The sequence below is a fragment of the Stegostoma tigrinum genome, chromosome 5 (assembly GCF_030684315.1).
Source record: "Stegostoma tigrinum isolate sSteTig4 chromosome 5, sSteTig4.hap1, whole genome shotgun sequence".
Lineage (NCBI taxonomy): Eukaryota > Metazoa > Chordata > Chondrichthyes > Orectolobiformes > Stegostomatidae > Stegostoma > Stegostoma tigrinum.
This window is the reverse complement of record NC_081358.1, coordinates 6,981,555-7,002,468: the sequence shown is the minus strand read 5'-3', so window position 1 is coordinate 7,002,468 and position 20,914 is coordinate 6,981,555.

The following is a 20,914-nucleotide window of genomic DNA, read 5'->3' as shown; positions in this document are numbered from 1 at the left end:
CCTAATGGGACAGTCCAAGACCAGAGGCCATAACCTTAGAATAAAGAGTCTAAGACTGAGATGAGGAGGAATTTCTTGTCTCAGAGGATTGAGTCTTCAGAACTCCCCGCCACAGAGAGCTGTGTAGTATAGTCCTTGTTTAGTCTTAAGCCTGAGATAGACTCTTGACCCATAGTTGAATCAGGGCATAGAGAAAAGTGGGCATGAAGATTGTCACAGCAGACATAATCCTATTGAAGGGCGGAATAGATTCAAGGTACTGAATGGCCTTAGATTTCTCCTGTTCCTATTCTTGTGGTTTTACGGGCAACAAAGGCTAATATTTTCCTTCCAAATTGCTCGCTACACATGCATGCTAGTTTTCATTGATTTATGGGCAAGATTTTGGACATCAACATTTTCTAATCTCTCACCATTTAAGGAATATTCTGCATCTTCATTCCTCTCACATAAATAAATAACCTCACACATTATTCTCCGTCTGCCGTGCTCTTGACCACTTACTCAACTTGCCTAAACCTCCATTACATTACTTGGCATTCTCCTCACAACTCGTATTCCCACCAATTTGTGTGCGATCTGCAAAACTTGGAAATATTACACGATCCAAACCATCCAAATCATTGTTATAGCTTATGTATATCTAAGACCCAAGCATTTATCTTTGCAATATTATACTGTCACAGCATGCCGACCTGAGAATGCTCCATTTATTGATATTCTCTACTTTTTTAATCCATGCTAGTATATTACGCCTGATCTCGTGTGAATTCATTTTATCCTGCATTGGACTTTAGCAGAATCCTTCTGAAATTCCAAATAAGTCATATCTATTGGTTTACCCTTATTGGCTCAGCCAGGAATATCCTCGAAAATACTATCAGGTTGTCAAATATGATTTCCTCTTCATTAATCACTGCTAAGACTGTCCAATCATTCAATGGTTTAATATATTTTCAGCAATCACATCATTTAAAACAAACATGGATCTGCACCTGAAGTGCAGTAACCTGTAGGGCTATGAACCACATACAGGAAGTGGAATTAGAATGGATTGCCAGTTTATTTAGCCACACTGAATGGCCTTTTTCTGGACTGTAACTTTGCAAATGTTCTGTGGTCCTACTGAATCTAAAATCACCTATGTACCAGTTGTTTCCTCAACATTTCTTGAGGAAGCACTTTCCAGAAATTATTCCTCCACAGCATGGATGTTCATTAGATTAAGCCCAGTCTCGAGGTAGACTGAAGTTACTCATAACTTCTGCATTTCCCTTGCCACACGCATCTCCACTTTCATTATTTACATCATGCCCTATTTTACCCGAGTGTTTAGCAGCCTATAAATACTCCTATTAATGTTGCTTTCCTGTTGCTGTTTTAGCCCTAACCAAACAGATTCTAAATCCTGTGATAATGGGAACTGCAGATGCTGGAGAATCCAAGATAATAAAATCTGAGGCTGGATGAACACAGCAGGCCAAGCAGCATCTCAGGAGCACAAAAGCTGACGTTTCGGACCTAGATCCTTCATCAGAGAGGGGGATGGGGTGAGGGTTCTGGAATAAATAGGGAGAGAGGGGGAGGCGGACCGAAGATGGAGAGAAAAGAAGATAGGTGGAGAGTGTATAGGTGGGGAGGTAAGGAGGGGATAGGTCAGTCCAGGGAAGACAGACAGGTCAAGGAGGTGGGATGAGGTTAGTAGGTAGATGGGGGTGCGGCTTGGGGTGGGAGGAAGGGATGGGTGAGAGGAAGAACCGGTTAGGGAGGCAGAGACAGGTTGGACTGGTTTTGGGATGCAATGGGTGGGGGGGAAGAGCTGGGCTGGTTGTGTGGTGCAGTGGGGGGAGGGGACGAACTGGGCTGGTTTAGGGATGCAGTTGGGGAAGGGGAGATTTTGAAACTGGTGAAGTCCACATTGATACCATTAGGCTGCAGGGTTCCCAGGTGGAATATGAGTTGCTGTTCCTGCAGCCTTCGGGTGGCATCATTGTGGCACTGCAGGAGGCCCATGATGGACATGTCATCTAAAGAATGGGAGGGGGAGTGGAAATGGTTTGCGACTGGGAGGTGCAGTTGTTTGTTGCGAACTGAGCGGAGGTGTTCAGCAAAGTGGTCTCCAAGCATCCGCTTGGTTTCTCCAATGTAGAGGAAGCCACACCGGGTACAGTGGATGCAGTATACCACATTGGCAGATGTGCAGGTGAACCTCTGCTTAATGTGGAATGTCATCTTGGGGCCTGGGATAGGGGTGAGGGAGGAGGTGTGGGGGCAAGTGTAGCATTTCCTGCGGTTGCAGGGGAAGGTGCCGGGTGTGGTGGGGTTAGAGGGCAGTGTGGAGCAAACAAGGGAGTCACGGAGAGAGTGGTGTCTCCGGAAAGCAGACAGGGGTGGGGATGGAAAAATGTCTTGGGTGGTGGGGTCGGATTGTAGATGGCGGAGGTGTCGGAGGATGATGCGTTTTATCCGGAGGTTGGTGGGGTGGGGTGTGAGAACGAGGGGGATCCTCTTGGGGCGGTTGTGGCGGGGGCGGGGTGTGAGGGATGTGTTGCGGGAAATGCGGGAGACGCGGTCAAGGGCATTCTCGATCACTGTGGGGGGAAAGTTGCGGTCCTTGAAGAACTTGGACATCTGGGATGTGCGGGAGTGGAATGTCTTATCGTGGGAGCAGATGCGGCGGAGGCGGAGGAATTGGGAACAGGGGATGGAATTTTTGCAGGAGGGTGGGTGAGAGGAGTGTATTCTAGGTAGCTGTGGGAGTCGGTGGGCTTGAAATGGACATCAGTTACAAGCTGGTTGCCTGAGATGGAGACTGAGAGGCCCAGGAAGGTGAGGGATGTGCTGGAGATGGCCCAGGTGAACTGAAGGTTGGTGTGGAAGGTGTTGGTGAAGTGGATGAACTGTTCGAGCTCCTCTGGGGAGCAAGAGGCGGCGCCGATACAGTCATCAATGTAACGGAGGAAGAGGTGGGGTTTGGGGCCTGTGTAGGTGCGGAAGAAGGACTGTTCCACGTAACCTACAAAGAGGCAGGCATAGCTGGGGCCCATGCGGGTGCCCATGGCCACCCCCTTAGTCTGTAGGAAGTGGGAGGAGTCAAAAGAGAAGTTGCTGAGGGTGAGGACGAGTTCGGCTAGGCTGATGAGGGTGTCGGTGGAGGGGGACTGGTCGGGCCTGCGGGACAGGAAGTAGCGGAGGGCCATGAGGCCATCTGCATGTGGAATGCAGGTGTATAGGGACTGGACGTCCATGGTGAAGATGAGGTGTTGGGGGCCAGGGAATTGGAAGTCCTGGAGGAGGTGGAGGGCGTGGGTGGTGTCACGGACGTAGGTGTGGAGTTTCTGGACCAAAGGGGAGAAAATGGAGTCCAGATAGGTGGACATGTGTTAGGTGGGGCAGGAGCAGGCTGAGACGATGGGTTGACCAGGGCAGGCAGGTTTGTGGATTTGTGGATAGGAACGGGCCGTGCGGGGTTGGGGAACAATGAGGTTGGAGGCTGTGGGTGGGAGGTCCCCTGAGGTGATGAGGTCATGAATGGTGTGGGAGATGATGGTTTGGTGCTCGGGTGTGGGGTCATGATCGAGGGGGCGGTAGGAGGTGGTGTCGGATAGTTGGCGTCTGGCCTCGGCAATGTAGAGGTCAGTGCGCCATACTACCACTGCGCCACCCTTGTCTGCGGGTTTGATGGTGAGGTTGGGGTTGGAGCGGAGGGAGCGGAGGGCTGCCCGTTCTGCGGGGGAGAGGTTGGAGTGGGTGAGAGGGGTGGAGAGGTTGAGGCGGTTAATGTCTCGACGGCAGTTGGAGATGAAGAGGTCGAGGGAGGGTAGGAGGCCTGGGGGTGGTGTCCAGGAAGAGGACTTGTGTTGGAGGTGGGTGAAGGTGTCAGTGGAGGGAGGGTTAGGTTGCCGGTTTTAGAAATAAGTGTGGAGGCGAAGGCGGCGGAAAAACTGCTCTATGTCCAAACGTGACTGGTATTCGTTGATGTGTGGTTGTAGGGGGACAAAGGTGAGCCCCTTACTGAGGACTGACCGTTCGTCCTCAGTCAGTGGGAGGTCTGGGGGGATGGTGAAGGTGCATCAGGGCTCAGTGTGGCTGTCTCCTCTGGGGTTGCTGGCTGTGGAGGTTGTGGGCGGAGCGATGAGGTCGTCGGCTGTGGGCGGGCTTCAGTCAGCGGCGGCTGTGGGCGGGGTTCTGTCGGCGTCGGCCGTGGGCGGGGTTCCGTCGGCGTCGACCATCTCAGGCAACCAGCTTGTAACTGATGTCCATTTCAAGCCCACTGACTCCCACAGCTACCTAGAATACACCTCCTCCCACCCACCTTCCTGCAAAAATTCCATCCCCTATTCCCAATTCCTCCGCCGCTTCTGCTCCCATGATAAGACATTCCACTCCCGCACATCCCAGATGTCCAAGTTCTTCAAGGACCGCAACTTTCCCCCCACAGTGATCGAGAACGCCCTTGACCGCGTCTCCCGCATTTCCCGCAACACATCCCTCACACCCCGCCCCCGCCACAACCGCCCAAAGAGGATCCCCCTCGTTCTCACACACCACCCCACCAACCTCCGGATACAACGCATCATCCTCCGACACTTCCGCCATCTACAATCCGACCCCACCACCCAAGACATTTTTCCATCCCCACCCCTGTCTGCTTTCCGGAGAGACCACTCTCTCCGTGACTCCCTTGTTCGCTCCACACTGCCCCCTAACCCCACCACACCCGGCACCTTCCCCTGCAACCGCAGGAAATGCTACACTTGCCCCCACACCTCCTCCCTCACCCCTATCCCAGGCCCCAAGATGACTTTCCACATTAAGCAGAGGTTCACCTGCACATCTGCCAATGTGGTATACTGCATCCACTGTACCCGGTGTGGCTTCCTCTACATTGGGGAAACCAAGCAGAGGCTTGGAGACCACGTTGCAGAACACCTCCGCTCAGTTCGCAACAAACAACTGCACCTCCCAGTCGCAAACCATTTCCACTCCCCCTCCCATTCCTCAGACAACATGTCCATCATGGGCCTCCTGCAGTGCCACAATGGCGCCACCCAAAGGTTGCAGGAACAGCAACTCATATTCCGCTTGGGAACCCTGCAGCCTAATGGTATCAATGTGGACTTCACCAGTTTCAAAATCTCCCCTTCCCCAACTGCATCCCTAAACCAGCCCAGTTCGTCCCCTCGCCCCACTGCACCACACAACCAGCCCAGCTCTTCCCCTCCACCCATTGCATCCCAAACCAGTCCAACCTGTCTCTGCCTCCCTAACCTGTTCTTCCTCTCACCCATCCCTTCTTCCCACCCCAAGCCGCACCTCCATCTACCTACTAACTTCATCCCACCTCCTTGACCTGTCCGTCTTCCCTGGACTGACCTATCCCCTCCCTACCTCCCCACCTATACTCTCTCCACCTATCTTCTTTTCTCTCCATCTTCGGTCCGCCTCTCCCTCTCTCCCTATTTATTCCAGAACCCTCACCCCATCCCCCTCTCTGATGAAGGATCTAGGCCCGAAACGTCAGCTTTTGTGCTCCTGAGATGCTGCTTGGCCTGCTGTGTTCATCCAGCCTCACATTTTATTATCTTACAATAAAATGTGAGGCTGGATGAACACAGCAGGCCAAGCAGCATCTCAGGAGCACCAAAGCTGACGTTTCGAGCCTAGATCCTTCATCAGAGATTCTAAATCCTGCTCTTTTGCTTGGATATCTTCTCAAAGTAAGACAGTGATTCTTTTCCTAATTATCAGCAATACCCAATCCCATTTTTTTTTGCCTTTCCCTCTTAAATGCCAAATACCCTTTAACATTCAGTTCTCACTCTTAATCACCCTGCAGCCAAGTCTCTGATATGGAAGAAAAATCATTCTCTTTTGCTTCTACCAGCAACATCAAATGCCCTATCCTGTTGTGACTGCTGCATATTTGCATAAAAAGTGTTTTTAGTTCTACTTTTAATAACAATATTCTGCAATTTGACCCTGGTTCAATGTAGAATTTATTTCAGCTGCTTTCTACTCCCATTTAGAGCTTTTCCACTTCCTGTATCCAGCTTTGTTTTAATTCCATCTGAATTATAGTTTAAGTTCCCAACCTCCTAACAATCTACTTGAAACCCATTCTGCAGTAACACCAAATGCCCCACAAGGGTATTAGTCCCGCTGTACTAAAGGGTAATCCATCCTCCTTGTACAAGTCCCACCTACCCCAGAATCTGTCCCAATGCCCGAGTAATCTAAAGGCCTCGGTGCCAGTTTTTCTAAATTCAATCTTTTTCTTTCTATAGGCAATAGCATATGATGTTGGGAGTTCTGATTAAATGAGATGGTAATGTTGTCCAGCTGCTTTCTTCACTGTTGGTCTCATGTTCCTCTTCCTTTGATCTACCCAGCCGTGATTTGGAATTCCAACTTTCGCTGTGGGTAACATCTCTGAAGAAATCAATTTTTCCTTTGTTCAGATATTTAGATCTTACTTATGGCCTTATTTGTGATTTCTTTTCTCCTTTCAACTCTTAGGATCCTTATGCACCACATTTTAAAGCCGTTAGTTTTCATATATACCTCCTTCCAATGTTCACATTCATAATTCATCATTGAGCAAACAAATGTTAGCACACAGGTTCTCAGTGAAGACTCATTTCTCACTTTGTTCATTAATTTTTCAAAAACATTTTTGTATTTTCCAATCATTCTTCCGATTTCAGGACTGCTTTTAACATTACGTGCTATTTACACTGCTTAATCAATAGATAAATTCATTGATGTTACTAACTTGCTTCCATTCACTATGGAGTTTCAAACTAAAATGCCCTTTTTCTTTGTCATTAATGTAATGGGTATTTTTGGACAGGTCTGTGCAAATCCACATCTACAACTTTCCTTTACAACATTGTTGACTACCTTCTCCAAGTCTTTGTCATTTGTTGCTTTAAGTACAGTGTCAGCAGCAAAACAAATCTTCTTGATGATTTTCCCCCCTTCCATTATACCACCCATCCATTGAAATCCTCTGAGAATCCATGCAGTGTCAGGGAGAAACACTCCAGTGAAAAACGGCATCTGTACCCAATTCATTGCTTCCAGTTTGTGAGTCTAATCCCATAACTGATTTTCCCTACCTGATTCCAGTAAGTCTTTCCCTTTAACATTGATTTCTTCCAGCATTTTCATGCAGTGATTGCATTGCACTTAGTCAAATATATTACCATAATTTGAAATATGGTGGTAGAAGTGATTTTGCATTTCAATGGCATTTCCTACCAAGGATTTTAAAAGATAGATTCCATTTAAGGCCCTTTTATCTACTTCAAAGCTACTCTGAGCGTCCAAAATCTCTGATATTTCTTTCCTCTCTAACACTAATGATTAAGATTCTGAGAATGATCTTTATTACATGATTCATTAGGCCAATTGTTTGATGTATCTCATATTCTATTGCTCCGAACTGTTTATTTGTCAAAGTGAAAAGGGAGCAGATTTATTTCGATGATAGTAGGAACTGCAGATGCTGGAGAATCTGAGATAACAAGGTGTAGAGCTGGATGAACACAGCAGGCCAAGCAGCATCAGAGGAGCAGGAAGGCTGACATTTTGGGCCGAGACCCTTCTTCGGAAATAGGGGAGGGGAAGAGGATTCTGAAGTAAATAGGGCCAGAGGGGGAGGCAGATAGAAGATGGATAAAGGAGAAGATAGGTGGAGAGGAGACAGACAGGTCAAAGAGGTGGGGATGGAGCCAGTAAAGGTGAGTGTAGGTGGGGAGGTAGGGAGGGGATAGGTCAGTCCAGGGAGGACGGACAGGTCCAGGAGGTGGAATAAGGTTAGTAGGTAGGAGATGGGGGTGTGGCTTGTGTTGGGAGGAGGGGATAGGTGAGAGGAAGAATAAGTTAAGCAGGCAGGGAGGAGTTGGGCTGGTTTTGGGATCAAGGGAGTCACGCAGAAAGTGGTCCCTCAGGAAAGCAGATAAGGGTGGAAGGGAAAAATGTATTTGGTGGTGGGGTTGGCTTGCAGATGGCGGAAGTGTCGGATGCGTTGGATCCTGAGGTTGGTGGGGTGGTACATGAGGATGAGGGGGATTCTGTTTTGGTTGTTATTGCGGGGAGGGGGTGTGAGGAATGAGTTGCAAGAAATGTGTGCAGCAGTGTGTTCGGGACGGTGCGGTGCGTGATGTTCCGTGCATCCCAAGGTATTGCTGCTTCTTCATCAGTAGCCCTAACCGTGAGCACTGGGCTGGTTTCCTGGTGCCTGCTCACATCCACATCAGTTTGGCAACATCTCAGATGTACTCATCTTTCAAGGACCACAAATTCCCCACCTCAGTGGTCGAGAACGCCCCCGACCATGTCTCCCACCTCCTTTTCCTACCTACTAACCTCATCCCGCCCCCTTGACCTGTCCATTCTCCCTGGACTGACCTATCCCCTCCCTAACTCCCCACCTACATTCACCTTCACTGGCTCCATCCCCGCCTCTTTGACCTGTCTATCTCCTCTCCACCTATCTCCTCCTCTATCCGTCTTCTATCCGCCTCCCCCTCTCTCCCTATTTATTTCAGAGCCCCCTTCCCGTCCCCTATTTCTGAAGAAGGGTCTTCTGTATAAGTTCCACATTTCTTGCAAACTTCCTGAGCCAATGTCTTCATTTTGAATTAGTAGACAAATAACAGTGACATTGCCACACAATTCTTCAACGCACTTAACATCACTTTTCCCAGTTTTTTCCTATTCCATTGGAATTTTGTTCTTGGAATCACACAGTGAAGCTACAAAATATTCTTCCCTGAATTATCATTAATAAGTTGGGAACTTTCTTGAGAAGCAAGTTTTCATTGTCTTTATTGACCCATATTTGTCATTTCATCAGGTTTTTTTTTCTTCCCTATGCTTGCTTTTTCACTTCTCAGGTCAATCTGTTGTATCCTGGTTCTGAAGTTTTTGGTGCTTCCCTTTCTTCCATCAACTCCACGATTTCTTCTCTAATACATTTTTGTTTTGAAGCTCTGTCCGACGTTAACTTCTGTTAAGACGCCCTTGAAAATGTTAGCCTCCTGAATTTTCAGTTTGATGTTCTGATCATGGCAGTAATTCGTATTTGGTCACTCTCAGAGACCACTCCGGGATACGATTTTTATTCTTTAATGTAATTTCTGAAACAGACATTTATTGTAATGTTCTGAAGTTGATCTAATTTCCATCTTGGTCACTTGGGCTTTTCCATGCCAGGCTTTGCCTGCGGTGATACTTAAACTGCTTGTTTGTAATAATATAATTGTTCCGACAACAGCTATCAATCCATATGTCACCTTTGTTACTTTCTCTGAAGCCAACAATATGCAGCCTTCAAGTTGCTCTACCATCAACAAGATCATGGCTAATCTGTTTGTGACTTCAAATCCTCACCCCTTTGCTTAACAATAATTTATTAATCTTTCCTTAAAAGCAGTCAAAGCACTCTGCCTATACAAGAAGAAAGTTCCAAAGACTTGTGACACTCTGAGAGGAAACAAAAATGATCTTTTCTTGTTTTAAATGGGTGACTCCTGATTTTTTAAGCAGTGACCCTGAGTTCTAGATTCTTCCATAAAAGGAAACACCCTTTCTCCACATCTCCCCAGTCAGGCCCCCTCAGGATTGTACCTGTTTCAGTCCAGTCACCTCTTACTCTGCCAAATTCTAGTGGGTACAACCTAGATGGTCCAACCTGCCCATTCTAGTTACTAATCTAATAAACGTCTGAATTTGAGAAGCAGGCGGGTTTCTGTACTGAGAGAGCACTATCCTGACAGAGGGTCAGTCTTTAGGCAAATGAGTGCAACTTATAATAGAATGCTGGAGTTAAGTGATCAAGGGATTTAGGAGAGGCAGGAAAAGCGATGCTCCATCTTCTTCACCTTTTCCAAAACATGTTCACCCTCAGGACTGATTGTTACTCTGTCACATGAGAGGAAGCTGGTTATTTGGCTAGTATCTGGTAAATTACTTATTTATTCTATCCCTAAGGTTCAACATAATGTGGCAACTACCAATAACGTTAATACAGTGCTTAAATGCATTAATAGTTATAGAATTAAATAAGTGAATTATATGGTTCCTTAGAACACCTTAAGGACGGTGGGACAGGTAATGCATCAAGGCTACATTGTGTGGAATTTCTGGAATATCATTGTAATTCAAGGTAAGCACGTTTGCAATAAGCTTTTGAAGTTCAAGCAGAGTCCAGGGTTTATGAGCTGGAGAGTGAACTATAAACGCTGTCACGCAACAGGGAGGGGGAATGCTACCAGGGTTATGTGTACCAGGGGGTAGTTCCAATTCTTAGAGTTGAATCATCTGATTTGGTCAGTATTCAGGGATGGGACAGTATGATTGCACGTGAAGCAGGTAAAGAGACACAGGGCAATAGCACAGGAGCTTCAGCCTGTACAATTGTCTGAAAGGAGTTTTCAGCTTGTCTGGATGATAATGAAGGCTACAGAGTGGATCCGTTAACAGACCATGGCACTGTGGTAAAAGACTAGCCATTCATAAGGAACATGATGGTAGTAGGAAACAGTATAGTAAGGGGATTGACAGCGTTCTCTGTAACAAGGAGGGAGAGTCCAAAATGCGTGGCCCGCTAGTGTTTGGGACATCTGCTCAGGGCTGGAGAGGAACTTGCAAAAGGAACAAAAGAAGTTGTCATGTCCAAAGACATAGAGAGGGCAAAGAAGGAGGTTCTGTATGATCACTATAAGGAGCTAGGTGCAAATTAAAAAGAACTTCAACGGTTATGATCTCTAGATTATTACCTGAGCCACATGCAAATTGACTGCCGTAATTAGATTAGAAAGATGAAATGTGGCTCAAATGTGGTGTGGGTTTCAGTTTGTGGGGGACTAACACCAGCACTAGGGAAAGTGGGACCCCTACCAACTGTCGACTTGAACAGTTCTTTGCCTGGCAATCTTGTTTAACTGTTGACGAGGGAAGTAGAGAGGATTTTAAACTAAAAACGGGGGAAAAGGATAACATTTTGGAAGATGTGTAAAATCATAGAATAGAGAGAAGGCCAAAGAGAAAGATATTAAAGCAGGAAAATACAAAGAGACCAGAGCCCAAAATGTTAGAGATTATAAATCCAAGAGTCAATCAACAGATAACATTAGAACTTATAAAAATGTAAAGGAATAAAACTGAAGACTCTGTATTTGAATATATGTTGCATTTGAAACAAAATAGCTGAACTAAGAGCACAAATAGAAATTAATAAATACAATTTGGTAGCCAATACAGAGTCAATGGTTGCATAGTAAAATAGTTTGAGACCTAAAACTTAAAGAAAAACTTAAAAACTTAAAATGTACAGGACATTTAGGAATGGCAGGCAAATAGGAAAATTTGGAGGAGTAGTTCTATTAGTTAGTCATGGTGTATGAGCACAATACAGAGGGATTGTCTAAATTCAGAAAACCAAGATGTGGAAACAGTTTGGATAGAAATTAGAAATGATCTTGGCAAGAAGGCACTTCTTGGACTAATGAAGGCACTAGTTGGACTAACGAAGGCACTTATTGGACCACCAGCAACCACATGGTAGAATGGAGAACAAAGAAATGAATCATAAGAACTTGTCAGGAAGGTACAGTGATGATCAAGGGAGATTTTAATGTATATATCAATATTCAGATTTGCAAAGGTAGCCGAGATGAGAAGTAAATAGAACGCTTTTGGTACAGTTTCTTAGAACAGCATGTTCTGATGCTGGACAAAGACTATGCTATTCTAGCCCTCGTGTAATGCAATGAGCTAATGATCTCATAGCAACAGTGCCCTTAGGTAACAGTGACAATAATGTGACTGATTTTTGCATTCAGTGTGTGAGAAAGAGAAGTGAGGGAACTTTTCAGGCTTGCAAGATGCAATGAATGGTGTGCCACAAGGTTTGATGCTGGGACCTGGAACTGAAGTACTGTGTGCTGTTCTGGTCACTATACCACAGGAAGGATATGACCACACAGGAGGTGGAGCAGAGGAGACTCTCCAGATGCTGCCTGCAGTGAAGAATGAAGAGAGGCTGGATTAAAGAGATAATGGGAACTGCAGATGCTGGAGATTCCAAGATAATAAAATGTGAGGCTGGATTAACTTGTGTTGATTTCTTTGGAGTAGAGCAGGCTGAGGAGGGACTTGACTGAGGTGTATACAATTATAAGGGCCATGAACAGAGTGGATAGTGAACAACTGCATCCCCTTAGTCAAAGGGTCAAGGGCAAGGTATGCACTGATAAAGTCAAAGGCAGGAGGTTTACAGGGAATTTGAGGAAATTGTTTCTCAGCTCAGAGGATTGTCGAGGATCTGGAATGCACTGCCTGGGAGGATAGTTGAGCCAGGTAACCTCACTACCTTTTAAAAAGTACTTGATTAACTCTTGAACTGTTATAGCTTGCAAGGCTATGGACCTAGCCTGTGAAAGTGGGGCTAGTGTAGGTAGCAGTGTACTTTCTTTTGGCAGTGCGGATTGAACTGGCCGAATGGTCGCTTCTGTACTGTACAATTCAATGATTTGATGAACTGAATTGTTTACAAACTATGTAAGTGTCTTAGATGAATAGGCATAGTTTGCCAAAATTACTGATGACTCAAAGACAGGTAATATATTTATCTGTGAAGAGGACATAATAAGGCTTTGACAAGGTATAGATAGGTTAAACGAGTGTGCAAAATTGCTTTAAGTTGAGGATAATGAGGGAAGATGTTGTCCATTTTGTCAAGAAGAATGAAAAAGAAGCATATTATCCAAAGTGAGAGATTGCAGCATTCTGAGATGCAGAGAGTTTAGGGCATCCTTGCACTTGAATCACAAAATACTAGCATGCACGCACATTTCTCTATCAGAAGGTCATGAGTATTTGGAACTCTCTTGCTGAAAAGACAGTGTAAGCAGGCCTTGAGTATTTTTAAGGCAGAGGTGGATATATTCTTAAACACAAACATAAATTGCTGGACAAACTCAGCAAATCTGGCAGCGTCTTTGGAGAGAAGGCAGAATTAATGTTTTGAGTCCAGTGACCCCCTTCAGAAACGTTTGATATATTCTTGTTAAGCAAGAAGGCAAAGGATTATCAGAGGCAGATGAGAATGTGGATTTGAAGTTACAGTCAGACTAGCTGTGACCTTACTGAATAGCAGTGCAGGTCTGAGGGGCTGAATGGCCTACTGTTGCTATGATTTCATCTGTCTATATGTCAACCAAAAGTGCTGGAGATAAAATTGAAGACCTAAGAAGTGAGTGAAATCAAGCAGAACGGATTAGCTACATACATTACTATAAAAGTATTTGGTAAGGCCCTAGACATTGTGTCTACTGAGTCCAGAGGAGTCCAAGGAGATTAAAAGAACAGGAGGAAGCCAGAAAGTTTTTGTTCAGCTACCGAGAGGAGACGTTACTCTAAACACCATAAAGGAATGGAAGAGCCTGCAAACATAGGGAAAATAGAAAGAAAGCCAGAGGACCATACCCATCCTAAGCCAGATGCTGCTGAATTAGAAAAGGTCATATAGAAGCCTTGTTAATTAAGCAGGCCCAGGTAAGTGTCAGGATCGAACTCACAAGTACTAGTAAGTTCAAAAAACAGCCAAGTGTACTAAAAGGGTCAGGATGGGATACAAAAAGAGTCCAGAGCAGGTATAGAAATTGAACAGTTCCAGCTAGGTGCGTCAGGGATACAGAAATCTGGAAAACGTTCAGAGGCTCACAAGAAGATAAGGGTTAAGCTCGCTCATGGGAAGCTGCCTTGATTTAAAAACACTAAAATCAACCCTGTAAAGTTACAAAGCATCAAGAAACTATGTTTACCACAAAGGAAGGGAGTGAACAAGCAGTCAAACTGGTAAGCGTTTCCTTTGCTGAATTAAACCAGGACCGGAGCAGTTCTCATGCAGACGAAGGGACAGTGCAAGTGTGATGGCTCAGTCAAAGTGCTGTAGGGCAGAGCAGAAGCTGACCAGTCACCTCTGAGTTGGATTAGCCCAAGGTACGTGGGAAAGAATAGGGACCAGCCTCTCCTGAGTTTATGTAACCCGAGGAAACCTTCGCTTTCGAAGGAACACACTTCTGAAATCTCCCAAATGTCAGCTCAAATGTTGCTGGTAACTTGTGGGCATTCAAAGGAGATTGCCCTAGACAGCTGTGGGACCACAGGGAATCAGAGGTATTGGGAGTATCAAAGGTTGTAGGACATACTGGCAAAGTGAGGTGAGCAGAATCCTTCTTCCTAGGGATAAGTAGGGATTCCAATGGAGAATTTAGAAGGAAGGGAACTGAAGTCAGTGCAAGATGAGCAGAAAGTCTTGCTAACTGAAACATTCTTGGAAGCGGAGCATACAAAGTTACCAAACAAATAGCCAGTTGTTGAAGAAGCTCACCCAGAATTGAAGGAAAAACCTATGATGTGGATGGAGACCATTCTTCCCATCATGCATGTGCTGGTTTTCTGAGTATTTTAATTTAGTGGCAATCTCCTGCCTTTGTCACATTAACCTGCACATTGTTACTGTTAAAATAATGATCTCACAGCATTTAGAATACTTCAGTTGAACCTGTCTTCACCAAACTTCCAGAGAGTGCATTTCAAACCCTAATCATTCACTGTGTGAAAAACAATTCTCTCACTGCACATTTGCTTCTTTCGCAAAATACTTTAAACTTGTGCCCTCCGGTTCTCAGTCCCTTCACAAGTAGGAATGGTTTCTCCTATTCTACTCTGTCCAGACCCATCAGGATTTTGAAAACTTCCACCAAATCTCCTCAACCTTCTCCTTTCCAGGAAAACCTGTCCCAACTTTTGCAAAGAACAAAGAACTGCTGATACTGGAAGCCCAGAACAGAAATTGCTTGAGAATTCAGCAGGATTTGCAGCTTCTGTGGAGAGAAAGCAAAGCCAAATGGATCCAGTGATCTTTAAAGAGTTTCCCCAGCAATTTCTGTTTAGGTTCTCAATTTCTCCAATCTATTTTCATGATTGAAGTTTCTCATCCCTGGAAACATTCTCAAGAATGACTTCTGCATTTGTTTCAACGAGTTCACATCATTCCTGTGGCTCCCAGAACTGTGCACAATACTCCAGCTGTGGTCAAAATAGTGCGCTACGGTAGTTCAGTGCTTCCTCTTGGCACTTTTACTCTATGCCTTTGTTAATAGAGCCCAGGATACTTTAAACTTTGTTCATAGCTCTCGCTAGTTGACCTACCACTTAAGGTATCTCAGAGGCTTCAAACATGCCAATTAACATGCCAACACGTTGATGTCCAGTTGGGAGGTTACTGCTGTTCACAGAGCTTGGAAGTCTGTGCACTGACAAAGATTTAGAGAGAGTGCTGCAAGCAACCAATTCACCTGGTGGCCTACCCACCTGGCAGCCTACTTGTCTAGCACACTGGCATCTTACCTTCCTGGCATCCTTTCACCCTGGCACACTGGCTCAACTGGCATCCTGACCCTTCCACCAATGGCACTGTAACTCCTCACTTAACTTATATAGTTACCCTTTCACAGCAGCTGCCAAATGGCTGGTTGAGATGCTGAATATTTATATCCCAGGAGACAGTACACTGCCTGCTGCAAAAGGGGTGCCAGTTTGGCTCCTATTCATTTCACTGCCTAATTTATGGAATCCTGGACATAGCAGGATGCCAGAATGCCACTGACCAGAAATACCCAGTACAGAAGACATCCAAAGGTAAGTTGCTAAGTTTTTTGCCGACTGGGGCACTGACCCTCATTGGAATGTCTGGGCTAAGATGTTAAAGGCGATATATAAATATAAGTTACTGTTGTTGTTGGAAACAACCTATCAAGAAACAATACCAGATAATAAAATGTGAGGCTGGATGAACACAGCAGGCCCAGCAGCATCTCAGGAGCACAAAAGCTGACGTTTCGGGCCGAGACCCTTCATCAGAGAGCTCTCTGGTGAAGGGTCTCAGCCCGAAACGTCAGCTTTTGTGCTCCTGAGATGCTGCTGGGCCTGCTGTGTTCATCCAGCCTCACATTTTACTGTCTTGGATTCTCCAGCATCTGCAGTTCCCATTATCAAAGAAGCAATACCACTTAGTTACGAAAATTCACTGAAAACATTTTCCTGCTAGCGATTAAAGTGGATACAAACCTCTTCTGTGTTAGTGATTGCCCAGTTGTTAAGCAAAATGGAAAAAATAATTTTACGGGCCCAAATGTCTCTTCAGCTGCAAGCAGTGTGAGACGATTTAATGAGAACGTGGCTGCTGGAGATTGTTCAGACCTGACAATGGAAGGATTTCACTTGGAGACGATGGAAGTAAATGATTTAAATGAATTTGTGCTGTGAACAAGAACTAAACAGTTGTTCAGTGTTTATCAAATGATGGCTGCTTGGAGCATGAAGTTTAGTTTTTACACAGTTTCAATATCATTGGCACTGTTTACAAGAACATGCTCACTTTTCAGCTGAATGATCACAAATGAGATGAGGGAGTTTTCTCTTTAGCCCAACACAGGTTTTGTGGGTTTTTTTACAGAGAGACAGCGTGGAAATTTAATTATCTGAAATGAAAGCAGTTAGTGCTGGAGAAACTCAGCAAGTCTGTTAACATTTGTGAAGAGAGAAAGAGCTACTAATTCATGTCCAATGACACTTCCAGGTCCAAAACTTTAACTCTGTTTCTCTCTCCATCAGTGCTGCCAGATCGACTGAGTTTCTCCAGCAATTTCGGTTTTTGTTTCAGATTTCCAGCATCCGCAGTTGTTTGTTTTATTTGAATTGTCTGAATATAATAGGGGTCTGAAGGGAAAAGAGGAGCAGGAGTTCCCAGAATGTGTTCTGGAAACCATTCTACAGCAGTTTGGTTCCAGTCCAACAAGAAAAGTGGCACTGCTACATTTCGTTCCTTGGAATGAAGCAGGCCAAGTAGATCAAGAACAAGATCAGAAATTGCAAGAGAAACTCAGCAGGTCTGGCAGCATCTGTGGAGAGAAAGCACCATTAATGTTTTGGGCCCCGTGACCTTACTTCAGAATTGATTGTAGCTAGGAAAAGGTTGGTACATTTCTGTGTAAGAGGGGACAGAGGGGAGTGGAATGAGTAAGTGAAAGGGGGAAATGGAGATCATGAGAGTCAGAACAGAACTAGGCAGGCAAAGATGTGGATAATGGTGAGCCAGGGAAAAAGAAGAAGCTGCTAATGGGAACCATTAATGGGTCAGCTGTGGTGAAAGCAGCTCATGTGATGACAAGAGCTACTGAGTGGATGGATGGGGGAAAGGACTCGAAGGAAAGTTCTCAGACCCTAAAATTATTGCCATCAATATTGAGCACTGAAGGCTGCAGGGTCCCAGAGCTAAAAGTGGATCAGAAATTTGGAAGGCCTTAAGAATATAAAGGTGGATAAATCTCCGGGGCCTGACCGAATGAATTCCAGATCATTCTGGGAGTAAGGTAGGAAAGTGTGAGACACCTTGCAGAAATATTTGCATCATCTATAACTACAAGTGAGGTGTCTGATGACAGGAGGGTGGCTGATGTTGTATCTTTGTTAAGGAAGGGTTTAAGGAGAAACCAGGGAACTGTAGACCCGAGAGTCTGACTTCGGTTATGGATAAATTGTTGGAATTGATTATGAAAGATAAGATTCATGGACATTTGGAAAGGCAAAAATTGATTAGGGATAGTCAGCATGGTTTTGTGCAAGGAAAGTCTTGTCTCACAAACTTAATTCAGCTTTTTGAGCAAGTTAACAAAAAGATTGATGATGGAAGTGCAGATGAGGTTGTTTATTTAGATTTTAGCCTTTGACAAATTTCCGCATGGTAGACTAGTTAGAAAAGTTAAGTCACATTGGGTTCAGGATGAGCTCGCCAACTGGATTCCACTTGGCATAATGGCAGGAGACAGAGAGTAATGGTGGGGGGTTACTTTTCGGACCAGAGGCCTGTGACCAGCGGTGTTCCACAGAAATAGGTTCAGGGTCCTAGATAACAAAGTGTGGAGCTGGATGAACACAGCAGGCCAAGCAGCATCTCAGGAGCACAGAAGCTGACGTTTCGGGCCTAGACCCTTCATCAGAGAGGGGGATGGGGAGAGGGAACTGGAATAAATAGGGAGAGAGGGTGAGGCGGGCTGAAGATGGAGAGAAAACAAGATAGGTGGAGAGGAGAGTATAGGTGGGGAGGTAGGGAGGGGATAGGTTAGTCCAGGGAAGATGGACAGGTCAAGGAGGTGGGATGAGGTGGTAGGTAGGAAATGGAGGTGCGGCTTGAGGTAGGAGGAAGGGATGGGTGAGAGGAAAAACAGGTTAGGGAGGCAGAGACAGGCTGGGCTGGTTTTGTGATGCAGTGTGGGGAGGGGACGAACTGGGCTGGTTTTGGGATGCAGTGGGGGGAGCAGAGATTTTGAAGCTTGTGAAGTCCATGTTGATATCATTGGGCTGCAGGGTTCCCAAGCAGAGTATGAGTTGCTGTTCCTGCAACCTTCGGGTGGCATCACTGCAGGAGGCCCACGATGGACATGTCGCCGAAGGAATGGGAAGGGGAGTTAAAATGGTTCACGACTGGGAGGTGCAGTTGTTTATTGCGAACCGAGCGGAGGTGTTCTGCAAAGTGGTACCCAAGCCTCTGCTTGGTTTCCCCAATGTAGAGGAAGCCACACCGGGTACAGTGGATACAGTATACCACATTGACAGATGTGCAGGTGAACATCTGTTTGATATGGAAGGTCATCCTGGGGCCTGGGATGGGGGTGAGGGAGGAGGTGTGGGGGCAAGTGTAGCACTTCCTGCGGTTACAGGGGAAGGTGCCGGGTGTGGTGGGGTTGGAGGGCAGTGTGGAGCGAACAAGGGAGTCACGGAGAGAGTGGTCTCTCCGGAAAGCAGACAGGGGTGGGGATGGAAAAATGTCTTGGGCGGTGGGGTCGGATTGTAGACGGCGGAAGTGTCGGAGGATGATGCGTTGTATCCGGAGGTTGGTGGGGTGGTATGTGAGGACGAGTGGGATCATCTGGGGGCGGTTGTGGCGGGGGCGGGGTGTGAGGGATGTGTTGCGGGAAATGCGGGAGACGCGGTCAAGGGCATTCTCGACCACTGCAGGGGGAAAGTTGCTGTACTGGAAGAACGTGGACATCTGGGATGTGCGGGAGTGGAATGCCTCATCCTGGAGCAGATGCGGCGGAGGCGGAGGAATTGGGAATAGGGAATGGAATTTTTGCAGGTGGGTGGGTGGGAGGAGGTGTATTCTAGGTAGCTGTGGGAGTCAGTGGGCTTGAAATGGATATCAGTTTCTCGCTGGTTTTTCAGGGTCCTCTTTTGTTTGTCATTTATAAAAATCAATTTGATGAGAATATAGAAGGGATGGTTAGTAAGTTTGTGGATAGCACCAAAATTGGTGGCCTGGCAGACCATAAGGAAGGTTTTCTAAGATTACAAAGGGATCTTGATCAACTTGGTTAATGGCCTGAAAAATGGCAGATGGAATTCAATCTGGCTAAATGCAAGGTATTGCATTTTGGTACAACAAACAAGGGTGAGGCGTATATAAATTAATGGGAGGGCTTTAGGCAGTGTTGTAGAACAGAGGGATCTGGGATGCAGGTACATAATTCTTTGAAGTTTGCATCGGATGTAGACAGGGTGGTTAAAAAGGCATTTGGCACTATTGCCCTCATCACTCAGCCCTCTGAGTATAAGAGTTGGGAAGTCATGCTGAGGTTGTACAGGACATTGGGGACGCCTCTTCTGGAATACTGTGCCCAGTTCTGATTGCATAACTATGAGAAGGATATTATCAATCTGGAGAGGGCTCAGAAGAGATTTACCAGGATGTTGCTGAGTATGGAAGGTCTGAGTTACAAAGAAAGGCTGGATAGGCTGGGACTGTTTTCACTGGAGCGTAGGAAGTGGAGAGCTGGCCTAATAAAAGGTTATAAAATAATAAGAGGTATGGATAGAGTTAATGATAGTTGTCTTTTCCCTAGAATGGAGGATTTCAAGACTAAGGGACACATTTTTAAGGTGAGAAGAGAAATCGGAAAAAAGATATCAGAGGCAAATTCCTTACAAGAGTGTGGTCCGCATGTGGAATGAACTTCCTGAGGAAGCGGTAGAAGCAGGTACAATTAACAACATTTAGAAGACATCTGGGTAGATACATGAATAGGAAAAGTTTGGAGGAATATGGGCCAGGACCGGGCAGGTGGGACTACTTTAGTTTGGGATAATGTTCGGCACGGACTGATTGGACCAAAGGGTCTGTTTCTGTGCTGCATGACCCTATGACTCTATAAGTGTTGAAGGAGGAACATTTAGGGGACAGCACCAACAGTGCAGCTGATGATGATGGTACCCAGCAGGCTAATGGAACTTCTGCGGAACAAAGAACCAGCTCGGCGAGCCAACCAACCACAACATCAACAACCCGAACGACAAATTTACTCTAAAACATTAAAGGAGCACCTGGGCAGTACATGGCTTCAGAGAAAAGATAGTACCAGGTTAGACAAAGTGCTTTCTGTGAGTGGAAACATAAAACAAATAAAACCATACAACCTGCATTAAAAAATGATGTAGAAATTAAAATGAAGATAAAAATGCTATACTGGCGACAGATGGCCAGTTGACAATACAATCAAGGATCACAATGACTGAAGAATTTTCGAATGGGGTGTGAAAAAGCAAAAACAAAGCGAAGCAGAGGAAAAGAGACTGGCAGTTAATATGGGGGCGTATAAAAACAATAGGCTGACAAATAACAAAAGGGCAGTAAAAAGAAGATTGGGGCTGATTTGGGCCCAAACAGGTAATTTACAATTAAAGGCAGGAGGCATGGCTAAGATAATAAAATATTTCAGTGTTTTTACCAAGGAATGAGGTGCTGTGCAGGTCAATGTTACAGGAGGTAAGTTAGACACTG